The following is a 15212-nucleotide window of genomic DNA, read 5'->3' on the forward strand; positions in this document are numbered from 1 at the left end:
GGAATCAGTCACTTTTACTAATTAGTCGACGATACAATTATATAAACATGATACAGAATATTGTTTCTCCTCTTTGACATCTCTTGTAGTCTTACTTGGTACATTGCACCCTCACTATAAACGAGTATATTTTGGATATATTGTCTCCTGCTGTTTGCAATATTAAGGTACATTCATATAGCAATCTAAAATCGTACGTCTGTCGATGATGACGACCAGATTTGTCATCAGTTTCTACACCACAATTTAATTCTTTTTCACTGATTTTTAAATTGGTACTACAGTCCTCACTACTTTTCTCACTTGGCTCGTCTGTTTCGCTGTCATCAGAGTTGTGTGCGTCTAGGAATGCACTGCATGATACTTGGTTATGAATTTGTTTACTTCTAATACCAATCAAAGTCATACAATCGGTTTTTAGTTTATCAATTAGTTTGTCGTAATAATGTTTTTTATCTATAAAATGATGTTCATGTGTACTGACTTTATTAAGCTTGACGAGTACATCTGTGATTATTTTTCGGGACTTTTTCAACCAATTGTTTTCCTGAAAGCAAGAGTATTGAAAATATTGGAAAAGAAAATATGTATTTATATATATACGAGTCCTGTTTTTCCTGCATGTCGAAAATACGTAGAAAACTTATGATATTTCGGTATATCTACGCTTCAAAGTAGGCGACAAAGTGCTTACAGTTTGAATCCTGTTATTTCAGGCTTTCTTGTTACATTTTGAATAATTGTTTTATTTCTTCTTACTAGCTTGGTCAACGCAACGAATGTTGAAATGTTTGTCAAAATGATTTTGCTTTGTTAGATCTCGTCCTTTTCATCTTTTTTGGAATTTTATTTGTTTTAAAAATGTTTGAAAAGTCTAGAGAGAATCATTTGCCGCCAAATTTCCAATGTCTTATATCTCCAAAACAAGCACACGGAACCCTTTTTTTTTCTGCTTCTTTAGTTCCTTTATTTCTAACCTATCAAATTATAACAATCTTTACAAAAGCTTGTTATTTTGAAACAGAGTAGCGAAAATCCTTAATTTGATGTGATCTACAAACTGCAAGCTTTGATTTGTTTTGACGATGTATTTGTTAATGTATATATAAATAAAGTTTAGATCTTACCAATATAGTCTAAAGTTCAGCATGTCCTTTGAAGTTAAATGTTGTGTACTTACCTTATGTATGTTAATAAGTATTCCCTTTGCCTCTTCATCTGACAGCTGTTTTATAAGTTTTGACTTTCTTATATATTCTTCAACTTTATGTCTTAAAATACTTATCATACGGGGACTTTTTATCACTTCGTATGCCTAATAAATAAAAGTACTAGTTATTAAACAGGCTTTTTTTTATTCTTCGTAAATATAATCCAAAAAGTAAATTCGAAACTGTAATTATTTACAATTTTATAAGATATGCGTAAAATAAAAGCACGTAAAATTTACTGAAGTAATTGTCAATGTTATTGAAACGCAACCAGTTATGCACAAATAAAGAAGGACAAATATTAATTAAAAACGTTTTTTTACAAACTAACACTTGAGCAATACCAACTCCAAATCTACACAAGCCATTTTCATAAGTTGACTTAGTTGACAACAAATTCAAGTCAGAGGATATCAAAATTAGAAAAAAAAAGAAAGATACCAGAGGGACAGTCAAACTCATAAATCGAAAACAAACCGACAACGTAATGGCTAAAAATGAAAAAGACAAACAATAGTACACATGAAAACTAAAGAATAAACAACACGAACCCCACCAAAAACTAGGGGTGATCTCAGGTGCTCCGGAAGGGTAAGCAGATCATGTTCCACATGTGGCACCCGTCGTGTTGCTTATGTGATAACAAATCCGGTAAAAAGTCTTATTCGATAGGTTACATTCATGAAAGGGAAGGGGATTGTAGTTACGATGTAAGGAACATATCCAATATCATTTGTGAAACGGTCATTCCAGAACGGTCAAACAACTCGTGATTGCGTCCGTAAAATTTACGAAGGGATGATTTCAACTTCACCATTTGGAACTCTTGATTTAATAGCTTCCTTGTGAGCAACAACCCTTTTTCAAGAAAATCATGATAGCAAATGCAAGCACGGGAATATCGTATCAATTGGTAGATATATACACCGTATGCAGTTGCTGCTGGAATGATGCTACTTAGAAATGGAAAGTTCACAATCGAAAAGCTGAAATCATCTCTTTTGTCGTAAAGTTTTGTTTTCAACCGACCCTCATTGTCATTTTCTAGATGTAAGTCAAGATATGAGGCCGACTTAACTGTATCTGTTGAATCCTTAATCCCTAGTTCAATGGGATAGATGCGTTCTACATAGTCACCACATTTTGAATTATTTAGTGAAAGAACATCATCTATATATAGCGGAAAGTAGAGTTAAAGGATATTGTTAACTTCTTGTCTTTCTTCCTAAGAAGTTTCTGTATGAAATCAGCATCATAATAATAATGAAACAAGTCGGCAAGAAGAGGGGCACAATTCGTTCCCAATGGAATGCCGATAGTCTGTGGAAAAACACGTCCTCCGAACGTAACAAATATGTTGTCAATCAAAAAATCAAGCATCTTGATAGTGTCAGTTTCAGAGAATTTTTTGTTTGAATCAGAGTAATCCTTTACAAAGTAGGATTTCTAAGACAAGATACTTGTATCTACGTTGGCCATTCTTTTTTATGCTACAAAGCAATACCAACTCTTTTAATTTGTCTTTTAGTTTGGAATGTGGAATACTTGTGTAAAGTGTAGAAAAGTCAAATGTTTTAATACTATTACAAGATGAATCACGCCACCTCTAGAATAAGCAGTTTCACAATAACTTTGAAGCCCGTCTTTGATTGCTGATAAAATAGATGTTAATAATTTAGAAAGAGGTTTCGTGGAGCACTTGGAAGACCCAGCAATTTACCGTTGTTTTTAAGGATACTTATAAAGTTTAGGTATCCAATCGATGATGGTAGATCCAGTTCATCATCCTTAGTTGAAATTTCAAAAGAACATAGAACAGACCTATAATTATCCAGGATTATCTCTTTGGTAAGTGTCGTGAGGGTATATGTTGAGTTTCAAAGTGAATTGTCAAAACCTAATTCGTTTAGCAAGCAGTTAATGTAATGAGTTTTACACACATAAACGATGTTTTTTAGGCTTTATCTGTGAAGACAACAACATATTTGTCATGAAGGTAGGATAAGTTTTTTTCAACATTAGGGTCTTTAAAGATTGACGTAGAAAGAGTTTTGAAAATATGACATCTATCACAAACCTGAAAAATATCCTTTATTCTTAATGTTCCATAATGATGATATTAGCTTTCGATATAAATGTGATTGGGCAGTTTATTTAACAGTGATTGTGTTTATATATCGACTGTCGCTAGTGTGGAAAGAGTAATTTACTAACAAAACAATGACGGCAGAGGACTTAGCTAATGCATTATCGAGGTAATTAACTTAGAAAGTAGCCTTAACTGCCATTCACTGAAATGGTCAAACTAAGATATATGTGCACGAATTTGTCCTAAACATATTCTTTAATAATTATCAAGCCAGTGTCATTGTATAACGGCCTTTTCATTGCGGCATTATCGGAATAAACTTCTGCGTTGTCAAATTCGTAAGCAAACTTTAAAAATGTGAAATGGTCAGGATATTTTTGTTACGAACAAACTGGGTTATTTGAACAATTTTTATTACAATATTGTCACCTTGTTTAATAGTCAACAATGTATAAAATGTTGATTTTGAAATTAACATATTCAATAAACTAATAACTCATAAATATTTTCTTTACTTAGTCATTCACAAATGAATATCTCCTTAACACGATGGCCAAACGGAAGTCGACAAAACATTTCATAAACCATATTTTTTAGGAGTTCCTGGTCAAATTACGACATCCGTCACTAGCAAATACAATTTTGGGAGGTTTTATACATATAGGTTGCACTTTGTAAATACAGCTGTTTCTCAAAACACGCCTCTTTTGGGGAGTAATTGAATATTCATAGAAAATTAATTTTGTTTACATACTGGTTCCCAGTTATGCTCTCTGTGTTCCATATCGCAGAGACAGAACCTGGGAATTTTAACAGTAAATAAACACGTGCATATTGTTTACATTGAAATCTTTGGTAACCTTTCATTCGAGGTAGGGGTAGTTAAGAAAATTAGTGTAAGTTTAAACTCTGAGAAGTTCAGGGCATATAAACGTTGAAAATATGCCGCACAGCCCTATATTTTGACCTTTGAAAAAAATTGTGGTGCATATGAACTTTCAATTCTAGGATAAGCTTTTTTTCAAACTTCATAGTAAAAATGGTACAGTTTTAGCCGTAAAAGGAGTTCCTATGGGAAATTGCATTGTCAATATTTACAGAAATGCAACCTGAAAGAAGTATATTGAAGTAAGTCTAAACCACTAGTCAAGGTTACAACAACCTTTAAAGAGATTAACGTATATTAACAAGTTGACAGATTGAGCATTGCATCTCATTTTTTTTTTTATATTAAACTTGAGCAAGTGTATTCGACTGAAATTTTTAGTGACTAGGGTTACACGTTTTACTACCGTAGGTCAGTGGATCTCTCCTGCTACATACATCAATAAATACTGGCCGCCACGAAAAACCCAATAGGACTGAAGGAAGCGTTAAAAAATCAATCAATCATTCTTACTCACAATTCAAATGCAAAGAAATATATTTGCACAAACAAACTACAGGAATCTTTTTCAAAATGTCGTAAATGAACTACTCAAATCAGTTCTATGATAAAATTGTCAAACACTATCACAGTGAAGAACTGTCCGAATCTTTTTCTATGTTAGAACTGTTCAAACCCTGTCCTAGAGTGTAGGTTTGAACTGTCCAAGACGGTTCTATAAAAGTTCTTCTTGTAAGTAAGATTGGATCTGATTTCAACTGTACCTTTTGCACGTACTTATATTTAAACACTTCTTCTGTCAAAAGTCAATCTTGAACTATATACAAAATTCATTTTTTTGTTTTCTTTATTAATTTCCGCTTCAAAATGACATTTCTTGATTTTTGTTTTTTTTTTCTTTAAAATGTATTATAACAATAGATTTATTTTGATCATCGAATTGGTTATTTTTATATAAGTTGTTATTGGCTTTGAACTAGCTTTCAGTAACTGTGAGTACTCTTAATAGCTCGGTAATTTGTACTTTTGTTATGACAAGAAACCGAGTAAAATATCAAAGTGTACTTACGGATAAATCGAATATACAGAAAACTCTATCATAATAGTGGGGTTTCATTCGTCAATGCTTGTAACACTGATAAATTAAACAAAAACATGTTAATTGATATCTATTTATTAAATTTTGCTAGTTTAGCAAAACTGTATTTGAAATTAAAGTATTTGGTTATAGATAAAGGCAACAGAAGTATACCGCTGTTCGAAATTCATAAATCGATTGAGAGAAAAAAAAAACAAATCCGGGTTACAAACTAAAACTGAGGGAAACGCATCAAATATAAGAAAACTACGACACAAGAGAAACACAACATACAAATGTAACACACATAGACTTATAAACTTTAGGTATTGTAATGTCATTCAACCAATTAAAGTGTGTACAATAAACTCTTAAGTTAAGTGTGCTTGTTTGCCATACGTTATTTCATTAGTGTTAAACGAGTTGTTATCTATTAATATAAGCTAAATAGATTATAACATTTAGGGAAAAGCTAACTTGAGAAGCAAAAACACCACCTGTCCTTTCAGACGCTTTCCATTAAGTTAACTATGAAATTGTAAACACGTTTCAATTTCGAATAATTTGACAAATTTGATACATTAAAAACAATGTCAATGGATTGTTCACTCGCGTTAAAAGTGTTAAATATTTTTATATGAGAATACATTCAATACTGCTTTGACTATTTGCTTGCAGTCAATCCAGTACTGTTCAGACAATTTGCTTACAGTCAATCGTGAGCTGTTCATAATATTTGCTAGCAGTCCATCTAACATTGTTCTAACAATTTGCTTGCAGTCAAACCAGAACATGCAGAACTGTTCAGTACAATATCTAACAATTCAATATTTTGTTGTTTCCTACATGTAAATAATATCAACTGATTAATCTGAACATAGACTGAACAGATCTTAATTGACTGGCACCAAATAGGTTGAACAGCACTGAATGACCGCAAGGAATGAGTCGGAAATGTACTAAATATAACTTAGTGACTTACTGATCAGCCTTAAAAGAGAATAAAATGACCGTTTCAGTTCAAAATTTGTTTTACTAATTAAGTATTTTGTTTCATTAATATCCTTCAATTTATAGAATCCGTTCTAATACCGGCTATTTTCAAGTCCATGCAAATAGCTAGTAAACAAACTATTCATCAACTATGAACCAATTAAAGAAATTTAGGCAAACAATCCACGCTCAGGATTTTAAGTTTAATGAGCTCTTAGCTGTGGAAAGTTCAAAAGCAAGTGACAGAAATTTACTTACAAAAGTCTGTTGAAGTTCATCAGCCCATCCATAGCTTTCAAAAAGATAAGTTTCCAAGTCAGCATATATATCTGAACGAATGTATGGAGGATGGTGAGGTGAATCCACTTTTAAAGATGATCCCACTTTTGAAAGAGTACCAAAACATATACCCATTATTATTTCCTGAAAATAAATTTAATGAATCAACAGTTAAATGGAAATTTTTTTTTTTTTTTTTTTTTTGAAACAATTAAATCAACTGTATTGGACAAAATGCTGTTTAACAATTTACCTAGCTTACAGCTTTAGGCTAAGTATCCCTGTATATCAGTTATCATACATCCAGGGATAATATATAATAAAATGTTATATAAATGTTAGTATTATACAATTAAACATAATACATAAATTAAGTTAACATCAATATACATTGATTCATTCATTAATAAAAAAAAAAGTTGTCTGCTTACAAATCGGGAAAAATAACGGATCTACACCGTATTGTTTTGTGATTATTATGTATGTTTACTTTCTCACAGGTTACCTGTGTATTGGAGTTTACTTTCATAGTCTTTTATGTTTTGAAGGATTTATTTTGTCTAAGCTTACATGTTTGACTATGCTCATGTACATACATATCTAGGTAAGTTTATAAAATTATGTTAAATTCATATCAAAAGGTTATTTGCTATGCGGTTTTTTTGGGCACCTCGTGATATAATATTTATACAAGGCCAAGGGAAGTTAGCATGTGTTTATTTGTTAAAAACAAACTATACCTTTACTTACAGGTTACAATATGCTGATGTCTTTAATAACATATTCCCGGTTTCTATATTTCTTATCGTATTTAATCTTATAATGTTATATATTTCCTTTTTGAAAATTTTAAAGATTTCTATCTTTGTTTCTTTTTTGTTTGAAACAAAATGTGCCTTATATATGGAGAAAAATATAACTGTTATCAGGGTGTTTATATCAAAATATTTTACATCTGCTATTTTATAGCCAGTTATTAAATTTTCTAGCCTTAAAATATGTCCATCTATTTGAAGATAAAGTAATAATTTGTATATTTCTTGCCAGTGAGTATTATTATAAGGACATGTAATAAAAAAATGTTTATAGTTGTCAATTTCTTTGCAAAAATTGCAAGAATTGTTTTCTAATACTTTCCACTGTACTAATAAGTCGTTGCATGGAAGGATGAAGTTGAGTAATTTCCATTTATTTAAATATCTTAGGATGATAAGAAATGACAAGTGTTAGTTATGTTTTCTATGGTGTTTTGCAGTCGCGTATCAATCAGTCCGTTAATGTTCTTCTCGTATTTCAGAAAAATGAAGAAATATCTAGTAAATTGACCCTTTTGTCGAATGAATTGTTCCATAATTTGGTTATCATCATATTGTGTTTTTATACCTAATTCTAGAAAACAGGTAATTCAAATCAGTTGTACTTATTACAACTTTTTTTTTTATTTTACATGCGAAGTTTTCAATATTTTAATTTATAAGAGGTGATCAATATCAGTTGAAATTGCTAATAGACAATTAACATGAATATTGCAATTACAATAGACTAATTTCGAAAAATATAGATGATACAGAATATTCTAATGCAATTATTTTGTATCAATGGTTCTGATTGGATGACAGTTAGCGTAAAATTCTCTATCTTCTTGTCTGTAACTAAGGAAGCCGACATTTTGAATTGCTGAATGTATTAACACGTAATTTCTACAATAATTAGTAAAAAAACCCTCAGATGTTGCACCTAAATATCTTCTTTTTATCAAATTAAACTCTGAAGCGGCACAGATGCCAGAAAACGCCCGGTGTTTATGTTTGACGCCGGATGCATACCTATGACGTCACCTAGTGTAGGGACCAAAGAAGATAACATCTTTTCGCGGAATTTTCGTTAATGAAGATCTTACACTGAAACAATGATTGCAATTTGATTATGAACTTGTTTTGCATTAGAATAGAGATATCTGTTTTGTATTTGTAGCTTTGCGGACGTCCATCGGTAGTTTACTGTCGCAAATACCCGTTTACCTGTCTCCGCTACGCGTCGCCAGGTAAACTAAATTACGACAGTAAAACTACCGATGGACGTCCGCAAAGCTTCAAATACAATACAGTTATCTCTTAATTTTAAATATCTTAATCGGGTCTCTCTTTCCTACTTTTTACATCAACTTTAAAAGTATAGTTAAATTGGACCAAATGGAATGCTGTAAAACTTAGTTTCATTCTAAAATGCTAGTTACTTATAGAATAAATATTCGAAGCATTCAAATATAGAAAAATATTCAACAAGTGACAGAACAACACATTGATTCATGAATACGCGTAGCGCATGCCTTAATTACAAGTGGTGTTCGGTCACGAGTTGAATATCTTTCGATATTTGAATTCCTTGATTAGTTATTCTTTTTATTACGTTGACAATGGACTTTTTAATGTAATCAAAGTAGAAAATGTAAGGAACTGTATCTTTTTCTACGTATTCACAATTTGTTTTGATGGGACGTCATCGGCAACGTATTGACAACACATATTGTTGTAAAATAACAGAGTTTATTTCACATGTGAAATCATCGGTTTTTAATTCCCTGAAAAATCATGGTAATTCTTTGCAAACAATGTAATAATTAGTCATCACATTCAATGTCCGAATATTTTCTATAGAATTATTTGAAAAGATTTCTCTAACAACTAGCTAGTATACACAATATTCATATGACAAATAATTTGGGAATACATTTAAAAAAAAATACAAATTATTTATCTGGTATCTCTTAAAATACCACGTGCAGGTGATTATTTACAACGTTTATACTGCAAAATTTCCATGTTTGGTGTCAGCATTAAATAGCTATATACTGTTTTGGAAAATATATTTTGAAACAAAATACCAAAAAAAGATTTGTTTTATAACCGATTATGAAGGTATGGATAAAGGATGTTTTCTTTTTTCTGATTTGTTTCCATTTTCAACGCCATGTTTTTCTAAAAAGAAAATGCAGGCTCTTTGTTCTCTTCTGTATCGGCCATCAAGTCCCTTCGATTTTGTTTTCATTTATTATTAGAGTTATCATCTGAAGTAGAACAGTTATTGTTTAGACACGTGGCACGTGGTCAACTAGGATTTTTGTCAGTCCATATCCTTTAAGTAGCTTTTTACATACGACAATAAAGGTATAATACAGTGTCCGTAAATCGAATGGTAACAGTAATACATTGACTTAACGCAGACATTCTGAACAAAACTGATTTTCCGGAAAAGCAACTAACAAAAAACTGAGATGACTAATACTCATATTCAATCATTTAAAAAGATTTTAATGCGTGATGCATGTTAAAGTTTGCGGTAATATAAATATTCAAAAAAAAAAAATTAACGTTTTATAAATCTAAAATGTATGAAATGTATAATATAAATCGTGTAGATATACCCTAAAGCGGGGTTTATTGAAATATTAATTCATTTTAAAAAGCTATTTAGATGAAATAGGATATTAATGTACAAAATGATTCTCTCAAATAAGTCACTAGTTGATTCAATTATGTTTTACTTACAATATTAGGCTTGAGTCCGATACTATATAATGCGTCTAATTTTAGGTTTGAGTCTTTATATAGTGAACGAGAGCTAACTAAACAAACGGTTATTCCTAATGTTAAAGAATTGTCTGATAGTTCTATTTAACATGTGTATATAAATATTCTGCAAGTTTTTGTTCCACCCTGCTGGTCAATTACAATTAAGGGTAGAATTATCGAATACAAGAAGTAAATTGTAGGAAACATAACACTTCACACAAATTAAATTAATATTAACGTACACGGATATTGTATATAATAGACGTATGAATTTCATTATGTTGTTTATAGTTCTTTACAAACCCGTCCGTGCATTTTTGAATTGTTATTCAACACAAAATAACTATCGCTAAGAGACATAGAACAATGTCATCTCATACAGGATCTTATTTATTTAATTATTGTACCTTGAACTTATTAACCCGGTGAAGGTCTTTAAATTGAGATTCTATATTTACTTAACGATAATCGTTAACGACTAATTAGACACGCCCACTTAGAATCCGGAGTTCAAAATAAGACCGGACTTAACCGACTAGCAAAATATTATAGCATTGGAGTGCTTTTAATTGACATTTTTCTTGTTAATAATCAGAACGTAATTTAAGTGAAAATCCTGGACTGTCCAAAACCTGGGATTTTTAAGGTCCTATTAAAATTTATTTACAATACAAATGGCATATCTCAGTAACCATTAGTAGCCGTTATTGTCTGTAAATGTATTCAGATTTGTTTTTGAATTCTTAACTGTGGAGAAAAATGAGGCCAATAGCTTAACGTAAGCTTTTCATCATAGTTCAACTACATACTTATCAGCTTCAAGGCATGCATAAGTTGTGCCTCTAGTCCACGCTCAATTTCATTTAAGGTGGAACCTAACAATACAGGAAGATAACTTTGTAACATCAGCTACACGTTTGAATTACGTTGTATTGTTAAGGAAATATTAAGGCTCTCATTGATCAAATTGAGTGTTTGTCAAAGTACTTTACATCCAACCAATATTTTCTAAGAAAGTGATTGGTTAAAGTTTTCGGATTTTTTGGGAATTTTTTTCAAAGGGTCATAAGGGGTTAGATATGAAAAGGCCATGTTACAATCTATATTTACAAACCCCTGATATATGGTGTTCACAGAGGCCGATATCTCTTAGGTTTGTTAATCATTGTATCAACTAAAATCAAAAGTAAACAATTGCTTTATTATATGACTTTTTATCTAGAGCCCTGCTTTTTATCATTCTCCGTTTTTCTTCTTTTGCTCAAGAAACTTTTAATACTGCTCCGTTTGTAAACTAAATATATCATCTGCTTTGCGGTTGCTAATTTTCATAAATTGAAGTAATCAATGAAGTTGACTTTGAAAAATACCCCCAAAAAAAGAAAAAAAACAATTCACCGAAAACAAGATAAAAATAAATAAAAAACGAGAATTAGCACGACTTCATAAACATACGTCATTAACGTTACCTAGGAATGAATATATGTAGGTTCACGAAGGTTGTTACAAATAATTTAGTTACCTCTCGTGATTTTTTCCGCAGTGAATATAATTTTTTATCACATTGGATTTTCTATGGTTTTAGCCAATGATAAAACAGTAATTTTATAGTCATATAATAAATTTGCACATTGATAATTAATGTGACAATGAGCAGTCTTGTGTACCTGTATAGATGTGGAAGTAATATGTATTTTTCGAAATGGTAATATGCCAAGAACTGTGTTGAACATTTCAAAGGTAAGTGACTTGATTAAAATTCACAAAGATGAATAAAAGGTTATTGAAACCAATGAGATTTTTTTCAATAAAAAGTAAAATCACAACAATACTGAACTTAGAGGAAAATCTAACCGGAAAGTCCATAATCACATGGCAAAATCAAATAACAAAACACATAAAAAACGAATGGACAAGAACTGTCATATTCCTGACTTGGTACAGACATTTACAAATGTAGAAAATGGTGGATAAAACCTGGTTTTATAGCGCTTACCCTCTCACTTTGATGACAGTCTCATCACATTCCGTTATATTAACAATGATGCGTGAACTAAACAGACATAATAAATAAAATATTCAAAATATGGGTACAACAGTCATCATCGTGAAACAAAAGGAAACAATTTAACAGAACACAAAAACATCTATCTACAAACACATTCATTGATTATAAGTGCAGTGTTATTTTTCAGTAAGAGATTGACTTTTAGTTGGATTAAGTGACCACTGACATGTTCGTGTTGTTAAGTCTTAAGTTTTCTATGTTTTGTCATGCGTATTATTATTTGTTTGTTTGTCTTTTTTATTTTTAGCCAGGCGTTGTCAGTTTATTTTCGATTTATGAGTTTGACTGTCCCTTTGGTATTTTTCGCCCCTCATTTACTCCAATCACATTCTTTATGTGCCCAACTATATACAGGAGCGTGTTATTCAGGAGCTGGTGTTGATGCTGTAAATCAATTCTTTTTATAATTTGTACATAAATCTGGCATTTTTTCTTTCGTTTTAATTGTAAAATGTTCTTTTGTAATTTTACTAAAGACGTTTTGAAACTTACTATGCCGTGTAGGTTTGCCGTACAGTGACCTTCTGTTGCTATCGTCATACAAAGAGTTGTTTCACTGCAGTTATAACACAACGTTTTTAGTTATCAAAGGTACCAGGATTATAGTTTAATACGCAGACGGGCGTTTTGTCTTCATCAAATTGATCAGTGACGCTCAGATGTAAATAGTTATAAAGCCAAACAAGTACAAAGTTGAAGAGCGTTGAGGACATACAATTCCAAAAAGTTGTGTCAAATACGGCCAAGATATGTGAAGCAAAGCCACATGCATTAGTGGAAACAATCACATACCTTTGTTAATTATTTGAAGCAATGTATTGCCTTTTAACATTAAATAGAAATTTAGTAAGTTATGTTATAAAAAACGGAAAACTATTTCGAATTCAGTTTGGTCTCATATGGTATGGATTACAAACACATTTCCGATTTTAACAACTTGCTTCTTGTTTTGTTTTGTGGTTTTTGAGTCTTAGAGTTGCTGTAACGTCCATATATGATGGGTTTTATAATTCTATTTTGGTAGGCACATAAATGTATGAATACACGTATAACTATATAACATACTTTCATTATATTTAATTCTTTCTTTTTTATTTTCACATCTATAATTTTTTTAATTGGCTTATATAGTAGTCTCTTAAGATATAATAGATATAAGGAGATGTGGTTAGAGTGCCAATGAGATGACTTTCACTCCTTGTATAAATTTATTAAAGAAAAACAATTGAAGATTAAAGTACTGTCTTAAACAAGGCATATTGGCTCATACCGAACCACAAGCTACAAATGACTAGTGTTAAACCATTCAATCGGGAAGTATGTGAAAAGGTGTTATTATCATGCTACTATCATAATATTTGGTAAAAACCTTTGTTTTGTACGACTTTTGGATATATGATATAGATAAGATGTCTTCAAAAACCCTACTTCCGGTAAAATCCAACATAGCGGATATAGTACTAGAATAAGCTTATTTTTAGGGAGGTAAGTTGAAATGTGTTTTAAAGTATTGTTACTGTCATTATATTGTGCAGGAACCTTTCTTTTGTGCTTCTCATGGATACAATGTATAAGACACATGTCTTTAAAACCCTTACTTCCGTTGATATCCAATATGGCGGAATAGAATTATTGATAATGTTTCATTTTTAATATTCAACTTTTTTCAAAATGTAAATAAAGTGTTTTTTTAGCTGGTCATTAAACTTTTGGCTTTAAGTCATCCTAAAAACCACCAATTCTATTCATCTTTATATGTTTAAATACAAAATTAACACTTCCGGTGAAAAAAAATCAATATGGCGTAAATTACAAAAATGAGTCCTCAATCCATATCTTCGATGTAGAATTTTAGATAGATTGATTAAAACAAAATAAAATCACTCAAAGTTCTTAAACATCTTTAGAATGATTTATTTATGGCCGCAAATACATGTTTATTCACAAACGGAGAGCTTATTTTCCAAATTTACAAAGATCATGGTATTGTTTCTTACATCTACTAGTATAATGTACAAGCTCCTGATGAGATGAAGAGGCCTCACAAAGAGTTGTCCAAAAAGGTTCCCATGGATCATATTTTCCCCTTCGCCATTCATAAGCGATGGACTAGTTAGCATAGGAACCAATACCAAGCTTGTTACTCATTTGCACCCGCCATGGTATATTGCACGTTTTACTTACTGAAAAAGACTAGACCGAGTCGTGGGAATAGCCTCAATAAGTATTCCAAAAACACATTTTTTAGTTGCTTCGTTAACCCCATCTGATGAGTTTGTTCGATCTTACAGCAAAACCACGTATCTTTTCTTCAATGACATTGTCAAATCCATATCTGGTGATGTTGGCTGATCAATCATCATTCTAAATAATAGAGTCACATCTTTAAACACCAACCATGTCACCAACGCAGTTCCTTTTCCAGCAAACGTGTAATCTCTCAATGCCTTGAGTATTTGAAAGGTCATGGATAAATATATATCTGAAGCTTTTTTTACTTCCAAATGCAAGCTAAAGTTTGTCTGCCCCTATGTCACTGAAAAGTGAAACAGCAATGACAGCAACATCAGTATCGACTGTTCGAGTCATGACTCAGTTAAATCTGTGTTTCACTGCATCAAACACATGCATCTTGAGTCAAGTGTCAGTCTCTTCACGTAAACATGATGCTAAGCTTGAAACATCACCATTTAATGGATAACACAAAACATCCTGACAATTGTTGCTACAACTACCTTTTCCTCAAAATCTATTGAGCAAGCTGTTGCTAATGAAAACTTAAAAGTTCTTCCTTATTGTCGTTATCTTGTTTTGACTCTGGATTCGTCTGTGTATCCCCTTTCCCCTAAATGTAGCTCTTGCTTCTTATAACAAATGCTCAGGATATTCTATCTTATCTACCTCGAGATGTATTTCAAGTTTATCACCATGTTGACATTAAGAGCCTGACAATAGAATCATGGTGCATGTGTCAGATGCAATGAATCACTTGCACGAGTCATGATTCGAATAGTCGTTACTGTTTCGCTATTCCGT

At 31.5% G+C, this 15212-nt stretch overlaps 1 long non-coding RNA gene across 1 annotated transcript; it reads right to left on the minus strand.

Moving 5' to 3' along the window:
- LOC143059583 (uncharacterized) lies at positions 1-10207 on the minus strand. Its single transcript, XR_012973524.1, has 4 exons — positions 10085-10207; positions 6516-6680; positions 1181-1315; positions 1-547 (listed from the first exon to the last, which is right to left on the minus strand). It is a non-coding gene; the product is annotated as an uncharacterized LOC143059583 (long non-coding RNA).
- Positions 10208-15212: the final 5005 nt, after the last annotated feature.

This window comes from Mytilus galloprovincialis, chromosome 14 (genome assembly GCF_965363235.1).
Source record: "Mytilus galloprovincialis chromosome 14, xbMytGall1.hap1.1, whole genome shotgun sequence".
NCBI classification, from domain to species: domain Eukaryota; kingdom Metazoa; phylum Mollusca; class Bivalvia; order Mytilida; family Mytilidae; genus Mytilus; species Mytilus galloprovincialis.